Below are 15461 nucleotides of genomic sequence, written 5' to 3'. Positions count from 1 at the left end.
TCTTAAACTAAAAAATCGAACTAGATGAATTATGAATTAATAGGGGATACTTGAATAACATAAATATATTTATTTTGCGTAACTAGTGACATCAAACACAGCATATACGACTATTTTATACTTCATACCTCACATTTTTTTATAAGATGACTATTTTCCATGTACATTATCGTGTTTATTACTTTTTGTCAAATCTGATTATTCTGTATGACTGTCGGAGCAGTTTTTTCCTATCTTTTTATCTTCATTTACCTTGGCTATTTTTATCTTACGTTAGCTGTTTTTACTTCATTATTTGCAGAAATGAAAAGTTTTATTTGTTTTCACTTGTAATGTAACTTAGTTTTAAAGGGGTAACTACGTAATTAAGTATTTAAATGATGAGAATCACATGATGTCAACCAATTTAAATGGTTACTGAGAATGAGAATTTTATCTGAAAAGTTTGTATCACTGATCAGACGAAAAGCACTTTATATCTATCTTTGTTGTTTTACACGTGAATACATTTCGGTTGTGGCTTTAGACTCTGGTTCCAGAAGCTTGTTCAGTGTAAAATTAAAGAGAAAAGCATAGTAGAGTGTAATGAAAAACAATAACATGAGATGGAGAAAATAAGTGATAAAAAACTAGTCATATTGCTTGTTACACAGATTAATATGTTATAAATGAGACCCGAAACAATTCTAATAAGATATTTAAAAGTAACATTATAGATTACATGATTACAGACAAGGAGAGGAAATTTAGTGATGTCTAGTACAAGAAAGATTGTTTGTATTAGGGATATAGAAGGCAGTAGGGATGGAGAAAACAAGGCGGTTATAAGAAGAGTACAGGGTATGGTGTCTTCAGGTAGCTTAGGTGAGAAGGGAGGAAAAAATACGCAGTAGAAGAAAGGTGCAGAGAGTAAATGGATATGGTAAGGTAGTGGACAAAACAAGAGAAAAGTGTGGAGCAGGAGACTGGAGAGTGTTGTGAGTTGTGACTTAGGTTGAAGGTGGGTGAGTGAAGCATCCTGAGTAAGTTCAGCAAGTAGATGCATCGATCTGTAACAGTAAATAAGCTTTGTTTAATGAAAGACAATCTGGAAGGATGTTAAAGCTTTCTTTCATTTGTTACATTTTTGTGTGTGTACAGCTTCTGACTTTGAGGAGGTTAAGTATGCAAAACATAGTGGAAAGTATAACTGACAAAAGCAGTGTAAGCAAAGATTACAGAAAACACACATCCCCCAAGCCGACAAACTGTGCATAGGTATAAAGGTGTAACAGCTTGAAGGAAAATGCACTCCTACAATTTCAGTTTGCAGTACAGAAGAAATATTAACACAGGTGGATTAGACGTAAGGACAGTATGCTAATCTGTGCTTTACTGTTTCCACTCTTAAATGAAAACATATTTGAAAAATTAAAATATATGTTTTAAGAAATAAGCACACATACTAAGCAAATTCAAGAATTAACTTCCATGCTTTGTTGAAAAGTTCAAGTAATTATGTTAGAAATACTAAGGAACAAACATATTAGACAGATGAACAGCCATGCTGTCATGTGTTCTCTGTGTAGTTGATGATGCAATAAAGTCTACCTCAGCACAACAGAACAGGAAGTTGGCAAGACTGAATGTGAGTGCTTGTAATTATGAAAACAATCCATTTAATATTAAGTAATACATATTATTTTCTGTTTTTAACTGATTTTGTAGCTACCAGTGCAACAGTAATTTATACAAAAGATGATTATACGAGTAAACTGCTTTCAGTACAACATCGCAGGAAAATCCATATCAGGCATCATCTTTAGATATATTACCATTTCTATGTTGAAATAACTTACCTCATTAGTATCAGTAGACTGCAAAGGTAAAAATCACCAGAACTTGATTACAATGTACTGACTTTTCCCATGTTTGCAAAAGCATTTCCCGGCGTTCGCCTTCATTAGAATAAAGTTTTGATAAAAATAAAAAAAATGCTTATAAAGATTATAGTGATGTATTATGAGTCCATTTGTTGTCTTCATTTCTTGTTTTTCCCCCGTCTGTCTTTTCTGTATTTTTAATTATGCATTCCTTCACCCTTTTCTACAAGTCCATAACACTTAGGAGCAGCCCAGCTATTTTCCTCACAGGTTAGGTAAAGTTCACCTTCTGCTTGTCCAGGGCCATTCTCACAGGTTTGGGGCAGAGACACCGGTCCAGTAGGCACCCTGGCATGTAACAGGCTGGTAAGCCTCACTGACCATGGCCTTTGGGACTTAGTTGATAATGTGGTAGGGCAGGTAGCGGAGAGATCCTTCAGCCAATTCCATTTTTTTTCAGCAGGTGAAGATTCACTGCCCTGACTACTGTATCCCCACAGGCGCCTACCCCCTCAACACTGTGGTCCTCAACTGCAATGCCATTAGGTAGTGGAAGCGTTTGAAGTCCTGTGGACCAGGGGTTCCTGTCAGACTGAAATGCTAAACATCCCCTCATTCCCTTATACTCTGTCCAACAGCCTATTACCTATTTCCCAACCACGCTACCCTCTTATATTAAAAAAATTGAAATATAGGGGGTCAGTCCCCCAAAGTATAGTACCCCTCCCCTACTCTCCCACCAAGTCCAGCACAACACTCTTAATGTTTCCTTTCTGTGTTTCCTTCTTTGTCATGTCTCTCCTTTTCAAACTTCCCTTATCATACTTTCTATTCTTTAAAGATAGCAACAGGTGTACAATTAAGTATACCGCTGCTTAAAGCATATAAAACCTCTTTCCATTTTTTAATACTTATTATTATAAGTTGTGCTGTCTGCCATTGCTTTAACTACTTCAAGCATGGTTGTGTATAGCCATGTTCCTTCAAAACACCCAAGAACATATGATACCATATGAAAACTAATGTTTCCATACAATATTTGCACATACTTATGGATTAACTTAAGGTACTTTATGCTTTCACCATAGGTAGGCATGTTTATCAAAATGTTCTGCAATTTGTAAACTTCTCTTACTGTATTTGCACATATATGCATAGCAGTGCTCTACGTGGATAACCACTATGCAAGTGCAAAACTCTGAACTATGAATACCACCCTGTCAAGATAGTATAAGTGATATCCAGAGACCTGCAAAATCTTATGAATTATCAGTAAAGTTTTACTTGTTGCCTAGTCTATCTGCCATCAAAGGAAATGCTCTTCTTTATATAATTTGCTGCGATTTTTGTAGCCACAGTAGTGGGTGATGGTCCTTATTTCCACAAAGGGAATCTTTGTTATCCAGCTTTGATGCAGAAATAGAAACAGGCTTCTAGAAGGTAAGGATGGTTACTGTTACAGATGTTACAGGGTGTGCCCCTGTGGTAGCCATGTTAGATAGCATTATTTGCTGATTGTGTAGGACATGCAGTGAGCTTTGATTTCATATGACCTCCATACAGAATTTGTTTCAGAGTGCTAACTGTTGTTTTAAAATTACCAAAAAAATTTTGCTTGAAACACCTAAACCATGCATGTTTTTTTTTTTTTATTAATTATTTCCATGCAAGAAAACTCAAATCTGTTAAATGTATTTATGTCTGAATTAAGATTAAAGGTCTTTCAAACAGATGTATCACTTGAATAGTTCAGTCGGGTAATTTGTAACATTCTTGAGAATTTTTTGCATGGGTAAGCAAGAGCTTTTTTTTTTTTTTTTTTGGAAAAGATGCCTTTGAAACTTAGTTCTTTGTCCTTTATATCTTGGCAAAAAGTCTTTAAAAAACAGGAAAGTCCACCCGCATCAAAATAATAGCAAATGCAATGGAATTCTCATTCTGTAAAGTGGATATTATGAGACATGTCAAGTGCCTCCTTCCTCTGACAGAATGCTCACATAAAATAAGAATGATTTGGAAAGGTTAACTTGTTTTTTATTGGAAAATGATATATAACCATGTGCACAAATAAAAAAGCAACGAATGTTATGCAGTGTTTGAGCATATTAATGGTTTACAGGAGTGTGCTAGGTTGTGGTAAATGGAACTGTTTAAGGATACAGGGGCTAACATGATATTTTGAAGGGAGTAGAGTGTAATACGTAGCATCTCTTCAACATTTTGAACATGTATGGGGTAGAGTCCCACTGAAGTAGTGGCATTGTACCTGATAGGCATAGTAATCATGTGAAGATACATTGGGTAGACATAGGTTCAATTCTAATTAACCAAATGAAAGAGATAGTAAAGTGAAATATTATGTTACAGTTTGTAGAAAACAGCATAACAGAGAGATTGGATAAACCCCGTGATTCATTCTGCTGTCTCTGCTTAGTGAGTGAGTGTGTGCGAGCGCGCGCGCGTGTGTGTGTGTGTGTGTGTGTGTGTGTGTGTGTGTGTGTGTGTGTGTGTGTGTGTGTGTGTGTGTGTGTGTGTGTGTGTGTGTGTGTGTGTGTGTGTGTGTGGTCATTGTTGCTGTGAATGGCTGCAAGTTTAAGTAAACTATTAACTCCCTATCTCTCTAGGAGTACCTCAAGGCTCTATCTTAGGCCCCCTTCTATTTTCCATCTTTATTAACGACCTCCAAGTAGCTATCCCACATACAACCTGCATACAATATGCAGATGACTCTACTATTATCTGCACCACTAAGTCACAAACTGAACTACAGTCAATCACTCAAAAAGCTTTTACCACTGTTGAACAATGGTTCTCTAATCGCTGCCTACTCCTTAATCCTATGAAAACCAAATTACTATTATTCTCACCTTCCCGTAGATCTACCCCACTAAACTTCACTATTTCTGCCATGGATAGCACTCTCATCTCTCCTGACTCAACAACCAAACTATTAGGTATTACTATTGACAATAGTCTCACCTTTGACACTCACATCAATAACACAATAAAGTTAGTTAATAAAAAAATTGGATCCCTTTATTGAATAAAACCCTTCCTTTCTCCTGAAGCAAGGACCACCTTAGCCAGATCACACCTAATCTCTACCCTTCTATACGCTTCCCCCATATACACTAATCTCTCCAAAAGCAACCTCAATAAATTAGCAACATCTTTCCATAATATTGCTCGATTTGCCACAGGATCCCCTTGCAAATCCCACCACTGTCTGAACCTAAGAAATCTAGGATGGTTGGAATTTCAGAACCTACTTACACTGCAACAACTCATAAGATCATAAGATCCTATACCAACCAACCAAAACACCTATACTCTCTAGCCTCATCTCACCATACAATAACCTGAAACATTTACGCTCTTCCAACAAACTATGGATAAATATAACCAAACCCAATAATTCTGCAGGTGACTGTCTCTTTTCCAACTCAGTTGGCAAAATATGGAATAAACTTCCCTCAGAAATCCTTTCTTTGTCCTCTCTTCCGCTTTTTAAAACACAGCTAAAAATTAATCTCAACAAACACTGGCTATGCTCTTGCACTAACCCTGATTAACTCTTTTTCCACCTCCCTACCTTTTCTTCTGCCAAACTTCCTATAATCTATGCCTCTCTGTAACATTGATAGCTCTACCTCTATTACATTTGAGGCTTATGTATTTCACTGTGTGTTGCAAAAAAAAAAAAAAAAATTTTTTCCACTTTATATGATTGGTGTATTTTCTATGTATTTGACTATTTTCATGTACTACCTCTATTCAATTGCCCTGTTTTTAGCATTAATGATGCTGTACCTATCATTGTCTTTGTCTATTGTCTATTGTACTTAACTTTCTGGAGCTTTTCTCCCCGGGCCTCTACTGAAAATGGACATATATCCAGCTAGACTAGCCCGGTCAACAAATGTAAAATAAATAAATAAATAAACAGGTTAAAAACTAGTTCTTTAGGCCTCATTGAGACTGCTAGTTATAGAAGGAGTTTGTTAATGAAAATGCATGCTAGAACAATGTCATTATGGCTGTTCATGGTGATACTACAGGAGCAGAGACAGTAAATCTCATTCAAGGTCAAACACATTGTCACAGTAGCCTCACATGTGGGATGTACGATGCAGACGTAAATAAGTAGAGTCTAAACATGCGTGTTTGAGGTACACTGAATTCAGGCAACGTGCCCTCTCTGAAAGATCATTGTGGAATGTTCTATGACATTTAACACATTTAATTCTCTGATACTGGAGGTCATGAACCAAGTGTTCTGTTGTAGCAACTAAAGAGAATTACAGTAATCCCAAAACAGCAATAATAAAGCATTCACAGTTAATATAGTCCACCATTAAACTCAGTTACAACTCCTAATTTTTCTCCTCCTGCTCAGTTGGATCTTATATTGGTGCTGTTTATTCTTACTACATCCAAAAATACATAGCTTAAGTTCATTGCCTACTGTGGTTTGTTCCTAGGTCGGTTTCTTAGGCTGCATCCTTTTCTATACCACCACAAATGGACTTATGTCCTGGTATTTCTATTAACTAGGAGTAATTTGACCATAACAGTGGGGAAGCGCTTCTATTTATCATAAGTACCATGACATTTGTGGTGTCATAATTACTATGACATTTATGATGTCATAAGTACCATGACATTTATGATGTCATATATACCATGGCATTTATGATGTCAGGCAGTTAGTGCAGAGGATTAAGGCTTATGAGCAGTTAATGAATTGCTTTCTGCAGTCCAGGGGCTTGGGGACTAATATAATGGTTAAAGTGTTTACCTCACAAACACAAAGTATAGGGTCTGATTTTCACCTTAGATCACTGTCTGGATATTGACTAGGAATGTAGTAGTCTGTAGACAGATTGCCTAGTATTTACCTATACATCTGTCACCCTCCATTTGCCCACAGTGTAACTATGAACAAATCACTTTACCAGACAGTGTTGTGGAGGAACTGTTCTGTGCTTTTGAATGGTCTTCTGGACTGCATGACAAGTAGCTACCAATGAGCATGTTAACATACTAAGCTATTACTTAGATTCCACAAAAGCTACCACCAGCTCACGCAGATGGGACTGCAGCACAACATTTTATGTGAAGGACTGTACCTTACTGTTAATGTCAGTAAATGTAGCATCACAACACTCATCAAAAAAGGACAGGATGGACATAGGTTATGTTTGCAAAATAAATGGTCAGATCATAAAAATGACACCACCCTGAAAGACCTAGTCACAGTGGAAGAAAGTTTAAATTTTGACCAATATCCCTTTACCAAAGTCAATCAAACATATTCTATAGCCTGTCTGATTCTAAAGGACATATCCCATCACTCTGAGCAGAACATTGTACCATGTTGTCATGCAATGATCTAATCCATTACTGAATATCTTGCTGCACATTATGGTATTTAAACATTACCTGAAACAACTTGAAAAGTTATAACAGTTCTTTATTAGAAAAACTCTGGGTTGGAAAATGTTGAAATATTCAGGAGGGCTTCTAGAATTATCATTATATCCTGTTTCTTACAGGTGACATCTGTCTGTTTTCTAAGGCAGTGTCTGATTCGGTTCTAACTGAAACTATATGTCTGGAAAGCATTGCCAGGGTCACTACACCAGATTAGAATATAATAATAAAAACAAAAACATGGCTTGCGTTCATTGCATGACACCTGCCAAAAATGTGAAATTAGCTTCTCCTTATAAGCATAAGATGTCAGCTATTAAGCTCCATCAAAATTATTGATACATATATAGATATATGATTTACCACTGAAACCTGGAAACTGCATAGGTCAACTGCTCACATGCTTGACCCAAAATACTGAATCCAGAACAGCCAAATTCCAGCCAGGTCAAAATTGAATACATCGACACCCGTAGTTTGATGTATTTGATATAGCAGGAGGGGATGTCAGTCACCCATGCTATGCACCTTAACATACTGTGACATTCCATAGTTAACGGTACATGTATTTTACTATTTTGCGAGAGAGATATCAGTAGCTATATATGTATAGCTGTAGTACACCTTTATATTTATATCTATATGTAGACATATATAAGTATATTTATGTGTACATATGGTTCCACTTGAAATCATCGAGTTACCATTTCATCGAATTGCAAATCATCGAGACCAAATCGTCAAAAACTCATTTAATCGAAAACTCATATCATCGAATCTCAAATCATCGAAAACTATAAAGCAACTACAAATAACATTCCACAACATTCCACCCCCCCACACCCCCTGTAAATAAATATACCAACTCCAAGGTTGCACTACAGTGGAGGAAAGAGGTTATTTCCTAACCCCACTGTAGTGCGACCTTGGAGTTGGTATATTTTATTACGGGGGGTGTGGGGGGCACGGGGGCTTGCCCCCTTGCATAAACATGGTAAACAGTGTCTTGGATGTTATTTATAGTTGCTTTATAGTTTTCGATGATTTGAGATTCGATGATATGAGTTTTCGATGAAATGAGTTTCCGACGATTTGGTCTCGATGATTTGCAATTTGATGAAATGGTAATTCGATGATTTCAAGTGGAACCGTACATATACACATGCACACAATAGATAGGGGTCCGAATGGAGAGATTAGTCAGCAAGTAAAGGAGAGTAGTATTGCTGAAATTGAATTCATCCTCAATTCTTGGTGAGTATGTTCATGAGGTGGACCCTGTTTTTCCACAAAATCTCACCAAGGTGACACTGATATATAGAGTGTATTTATATAGCATATCATGGACAGAAGTAGGTTAAAATTAAAAGACAGCTGGGTGCACAAGACCCAGGATAAAAAATTACCCAATCCTGGTAGGCACCCTGGTGCCAGGACTGGAAAAGATGAGAGTGTAGAATTCAGAAACATTCCTACGATGGGGCTAGGCGAGGCCCGGGGGGAGGATGGCTTCACTGTTGTAGAAGGAAGTTGCAGTCCACAAAAATCACAAAAGCCGATAGGCCAAAGAAGAGCCATAAAGACGATAAAGTGGACTATTATTACGGAAAGAAATTATGTATTGTTACTATTATGCAAAAAGTCTAGAATTTTCAGACACAAGATATACAAAACAATTGAGAGAAATTACATAAAAGAAAAATACTTCCATAAGAAAAACTGTCAGAAGCTTCAAATGAAAATTTGTGTTCATTAATACAACAGATTTGTGAACAACAGTATCTAGACCAAGAAATTTTGATCTGTTTGGAAAAAGAAGCATCTGAGGAAGTGTGAAAATATCAACAACAAAACCTAGAGATTTCTGAAAAGTGAAAAAAAGAAATATGGGCATGGGAAAGAAAGAGAGATTTAATATGGTGCGATAATTATGCAAAGGAGAAAGCCAAATTAATCAATTATAAAGAAGGCAGCCCAAAAGATATTCAAAGCTAAATATAGGCAAAGGCATCCAGACATGGAAAATTTCACAATAAAAATTATATCACAAATAGGCAATGTAGAAAAGAAGATTAGTAAAGTAGAAGTTAAAGAAATAGAAGTTGAAGTTGTGGAGTGCCTGTGAAATAAAGCATTTGGTGTAGAAGGTCTAACACAGGTTATTTCACAGCATGATGGAACAACAAGTCCCCAAAATAAGGAGACACAGGAGGATCAGGAGACATCTGAAGAAGAAATATCGACATGGGAAAGAAAAAGAGATTTAGTATGGTGTAATATTTGTACAAAGGAGAAAGCAAAACTAATCAATACAAAAAGAGCCGCACCAAAGATACTGAAGAGAAATACAAGCAAGGGAATCCAGACATGGAAAACTTTACAATACAAAAAATAAGAAGACAAACAGGAAAAGTAGAAAAGGAGGTCAGTAATGGAGAAGTCAAAGAAATAGAAATTGAGGATATGGAGTACCTGTGAAGTGAAGGATTTGGTGTAGAAAATCTAATTCAGAAAGCACCACAATGGGGCAAAGGAATGGATATCAAAATTAAGGGGAAACCAGTCAAACAGGAAGCAATTGGTCAGGTGCCATATGAAGTTGTTCTGGAGCCTTCCATAGGAAACCAGTATAAACATTCACTTGAAGCTGGACAGCAAGGAAAGGAACAAGAAACTGGAAACTCTGATGCAGTCAATGTCGAAGAGGGATATGCCAGTGAGTTCCCATGTGACAGAACAACAGACGACACAGGATGAAATTGAAGAGAATGTGCCACAGGACGGTGCTACAGAACTTTCTATAGAATGCCCGCAGAAAAGGAAAACAAGAAATGTGCCCTCAGAAGAAAACGAGCTAAGAGAAGAGTTGCTTGATTTAATAGATATAGATAGACATATTAAGATCAGTGAAAGAAATGGACTGCAGAAAGTCAATAAAACCCAAAATGTCAGAAGTTTGGTAAAACAAATGAACACAGTAATTAGGACTGTCCATAGAGAGCCATACACTATAACAGAAGTAAAAAGGATATATTACTGTGCAGCTAAATTAATAACAGATAAAATTCTACCACAAGAACATAGGATAGTAAGGGAAATGAAGGGGATAAATTGAATACTATCATGAAAGTATCGAAAACAGAAAACTATCAAGCAATTAAGACAAGAAGTGTCATTGTTAGAAGACTATAGAAGAGGGAACAGATCAACGAAAATACTAGGAAAGATGTCATAAAACCAATGTGCAGTATTAGAACAGATCAGGATCTATCATGCACTATCACAAAATACAAACTAAAAATCTCAGCACAGGCAGAAAAACGTAGAAGATACACAGTTAAATATAAAGGAAAAGTACAAAATAAGCAATTTATTGATGACCTAAAAACATTTTATAGAGAATTGGGAAACAAGATAAAAGGAATTGAAAGACGGCCAAAAACAGAAGAAATAGATATTTTTGGAAAAGTACCTATGAAGATCCTGTGGACCATAACAAAGATGCTAAATGGATAGAAGGAGTGACAGAAAGAATAAGAACTTTAAAGGTACAGGATATGCAATGGGATGAAGTAACAGCCAGAGAGATTGAAATAAAGTTAAGAAAAAACGCTAATTGGAAAACCCCAGACCCAGATGCAGTACCTAGCTTTTGGTTAAAAGTATTAACATCTTTCCACAAAGATTCAGCCATGAGTAAGAGCTATATATATGCGCACCTCAAACAGACACCAACCAGGCTAACAGGAAAAACAATGTTCCTACTTAAGAGTGAACCTCCTACAAGCTACCCTAAAAATTATAGACCAATAACTTGCCTTCTGACAACATATAAACTATACATGGGAATTGATGCTGACAGAGATTATACTCATTAGAAGAAACTCAATTATGGCAGTAGAACAAAAGGGCAATAAAAGAAAGTCATATGGGACAAAGGATCATTTGTTGTTAAATAAAGTCATAGTGGAGAACTGTAAAAATGGAAAGACTCTTAAGTATGACATGGATTGACTACAAAAAAACAATTGATAGTATCCCAGATATATGGATAAAAGACTTTTTAAAAATGTATAAGATACACCCTACACTGATCGACTACATTACAGTGACTGTGAAACAGTGACAGACCACTTTGCAATTAAACCATGATAAAGGGCAAATTATTATCCCGGGGATAAAAATTCAAAGGAGGATATTCCAGGGTGACTCTCTTGTAACCGCTGCTATTCCATCTTGCCCTTAACCCATTAAGCTGATAGGTCATGTTTATAGTTTTGCTCTTAGAAAACAACAAAGTGTAAAGACTTCTCATCTTGTCTTTGTCAATGATTTAAAACCAGTGCATACCAAGATTATATATTCCCCATTCTGAAGGAGGGATGGGCCTCCTTGAAATTGATTACATGTATAAGATCTGCAATCATGGGGCTCCTCACATATATGCTGACCTCACACCCAAATGTAGTGAAAGTTTTGAAACATGAGGACAATAAATCTGAGATGACTGCTGTACTTAATCTGGCAGAAGCATATTGGCGTCAAGCAGGAATGGAAATCAAACCAGAAGTAGATAAAAATCAGGCAGCAACTGAATGTGCGAAAAAACAAAAGAAAGAATATAAGGTGAAGGATCAGATGAGAAGGCAAGATATGTGGAAAATACATAAATGTAGTTGCAAGTATAGAAAACGTCTGGAAGAACCTCATGCTGATCAGGAACAAATGCAGGAATGGCTATGGAGAGGCAATTTAAACAAGAGATGAAAGGTTAATATTGACGACCCAAGACATGCTGGTTTACAAAATCCTTTGAACATGTGGGAGAAACAGACAAATGTATGTTTTGTAAAAGAAAGTTGGAAACAGTTGCACCCTTATTGCTGGTTTGACATACTAATTGCAGAAGCCCCCCACTTCATTTTGGTTTAATTTATTTTTTTTTTGTGCCCGAGGGAATTCATTCCATGCGTTAAATCATCCGTTCGCTGTTTTTATTTTTCGATATTACCAAGTCGACGTTTAGGTTTTCGCTAACCTAAATGTTCGATCGGGTAATATAGATGCCTCATACTATACATACATTTGATGAAAACCTCGCTTGATAAACTACATCAAGTTATTACATTTGATAAAATACTCAATTGGCAAACACAATTAATGTTTAACAAAGAAACTAAGTAAGTAGATGAGTGACTGCGAATAAATCAACTTTGCTGATTGTATGAGGCTACATAGGTACAATAATCAGAAGTAGATTGTCATATGTGAGTAAAGGTGAAGTATTAGATATTAGTATAGGATCAGGGTAAGTAAGGTAGGATTAGGACAGAGCTAGAGTCAGGTTATAGATTGTGAGGCACTAGTACATGAGCATAGCCACTGGGAGGAAAGATGTTGTCTTAAAGATTATTTTGAAGAAAAATGCATTGTTAGTGGATCTAAGTGAGAGTGGGAGAGAGTTCCAGTCTAGCAGTGGAAAAGGAGTGGAGCATTTGGCCAATGGAGCAGTTGGGTTTTTCTACTTGCAACAGCATTTGATTTTTAAAGTGGAGTGGTCTGTAAGGGTGGTAGAGGGTAAATAGAGAAGAAAGGGCAGGGCAGCTGGATGGATTGAATATTAGTTTATGGGCAGTTGATAGTCGATGAGGGTGTTCTAACTAGTTTAGTCATTTAAGAGGGGCACAGTTGTGGGACTGATGTCGCTCATTAGTTACAAACTTTGCAATTTTGTTATAGCATGAGTTTGGTTTGGATTTAAGACTGGCGTGTATATTGGTAAAGAGAAGAACCCCATAAAGAAGAGTTGGGAGTAGGAAGGATGAAGCAAGGACCTGTTTTGAGGAGTAAGTGAGAAAGGGTTTGTGTCGGTAAAGCATGCCCTGTTTCTGGTGTATTTTTTTTATGTTGTTGTGTAAATGCATTTTGAATGTAAATTGTTCATCTAGGGTGACACCTAGAAGTTTGGTATTTGTGACAACCTGTATGGAGATATTATCTTGGGAGAGAGTAGAGAAAGCTGTGTTTATGGTAGTAGTCTTTTTGGGGGTGAAAAGAATAAGTTGAGTTTTCTTTGCTTTTAAGGCAATGTGGTTGTTAGCCATCCATATTTCAGTGGAGCTAAGAGCTGACTGGATATGTTTCAGGAGTTTGGGTGGGGAATTGGCTGTGCAGATGACAGTCAAATCATCTGCATATTGGATGACTGAGCCTTGAGTAAATTAGAGTGGAAGTCATTGACCAAGATGCTGAAAAGGAGAAGCCCCAAGATAGATCCCTGGGGGACTCCTTTAAGGGGTATTAAGGAAAGAAGAAAAAGAGTGCTGCCAATTAGTGGCTTGTTGCCTGTCTGTGAGGTAGTTGGTAAACCAGTATAAGGTGGAGGGAGAGATTCCCAAGTTGGATAGCTTTTTGAGAAAAAGAGGGTGGGAGATAGTATCAAAGGACTTGGAAAGCTGGAGAAATGGAGAGGAGACAAGTTTCCCAGCATCATGAGTCCAAGTGACAGAGTCGCAGAAGGATATAAGAGCTGTAGGGGTGCTGTGACTGGGTGTAAAACCGTGATGGGTTGCTGCCAGAAGGTTGTTGTCGAGTAGGCAGTTAAGGAATTGCCTGTGAATGCATTTTTCAAGGATTTTTGAGACGGGAGAGGATGGCAATGGGCCAGAAGTTGGAGATGTCTGTGTTATTTCCACCTTTGTGCAATGGGAAGATGAGTTCTTTTTTCCAGATGGTGGGAACATAGGACTTTTGGATGGATCTATTAATAAGTAAACTGACAAGGTAGACAATAGAATGTGCTATTTGCAGGAATTCTGAGGGCAGGTTGTCAGGGGCATTAGTGCATGGTTTGAATTTCAGAAAGAATTTCTTTATTGTCACAGTAGGAATTGGTGCTAATGAGAAGAGTTATGAGTGGGGAGAGGAGGTATTTGTGGTGGGAGGGTCTGGTGGATTAGGATAATTATGAGGGAAGTTGATTGTGAGATTAGCTATGCTGCTTATAAAATATGTGTTGAAGGCCATGGCTTTTTCAGTGGGGTTTCTTTCAGGACTTGGACAGGGTTTATTGTTTGAGCCTGGATGAAGTAGGCTGTTGATTGACCTCCAAAAGTCTTTTGGGTCATTTTTATCCTTAGTAACAAGGCATTTTACTTGGTTGCGAAACTGTCTTAAGTTATAAGGTCAGTGGGTTTTTTTTGTTCTTTTGACAGAGTTTCCAGGCTTTGTATCTGATGGTCATATTCTGTTTGGTTGCTCTAGTAAGCCAAGGGGCATTGCAAGATCTTACATGTTTTAGTCGGGGAGGGGCCAGGCTGTTTAAGATGGTAAGGAATGTAGAGTTGAAGAATTCTACTGCGTCATCTAGGGGAAGTGTTTTTAAGGGATCCCAGTTAATGCTTTTCAAAGAATTTTTAAATGTTATTGGGCAAAAATGTGATAAGTCTCTAGTATTTATGTAGTGATCTGAGTTTAAAGCTGTGGTGGTTTTACGTATTATGAAGGGAGGTTAGTGGTCACTGATTGCTAGAGTTCCTGCAGTACAAATTTTATTGGGATCAGAGACCAAGATCTAATCTAAGATTGTATCACGGGTGTTGTTTTTGCTGGGTCTGGTAATATCAGTAATTAGCTGGGTATAGCTATATAGGTTGATGTTAATGGGGGGGTGTTGCTGTGAGAGAGCTAGCCAATTAATATTAAGATTGCCAATAATTATTGTTTCTGTACCTATGTTGTCAACTAAATAAACAACCACAAAAAGCAGACTGATGAACAAAATCCTAATAAGTTCCAGGCAGGCCGGTAGACTGGACTCCAGATGTAACTTTAAATCAAATTAAATAAATGTATTTGTATAAAGCGCTTTTCGTCCAATTCTGTACATGAACCTCTTCAGATACACTGTTACTAAAGAAAATGGTGCTTAAAATACCCTCCCTTGCTAGTCATATGATCAAAAGATCAGTCAAGAATTTAAAGTACCCTCTACATAAGAACACTTATATTACAGACTTCTCTCATACAAAAGCATATACTAAAACTTTTTAAAAAACAAATAAATATTGAACATGACTAAAAACATGAGTATGAAAATCTAAATTCCTATTCAACTACTCATAAATATTATCTTTTTAAATTTTTCAATTTTAAGATGCTGTGAAT

This window comes from Protopterus annectens, chromosome 2.part1 (genome assembly GCF_019279795.1).
Source record: "Protopterus annectens isolate FY-2018-M chromosome 2.part1, PAN1.0, whole genome shotgun sequence".
Taxonomy (NCBI): Eukaryota; Metazoa; Chordata; order Ceratodontiformes; family Protopteridae; genus Protopterus; species Protopterus annectens.
The sequence above is the reverse complement of the archived record's forward strand: the minus strand, read 5'-3'. Positions refer to the sequence as shown.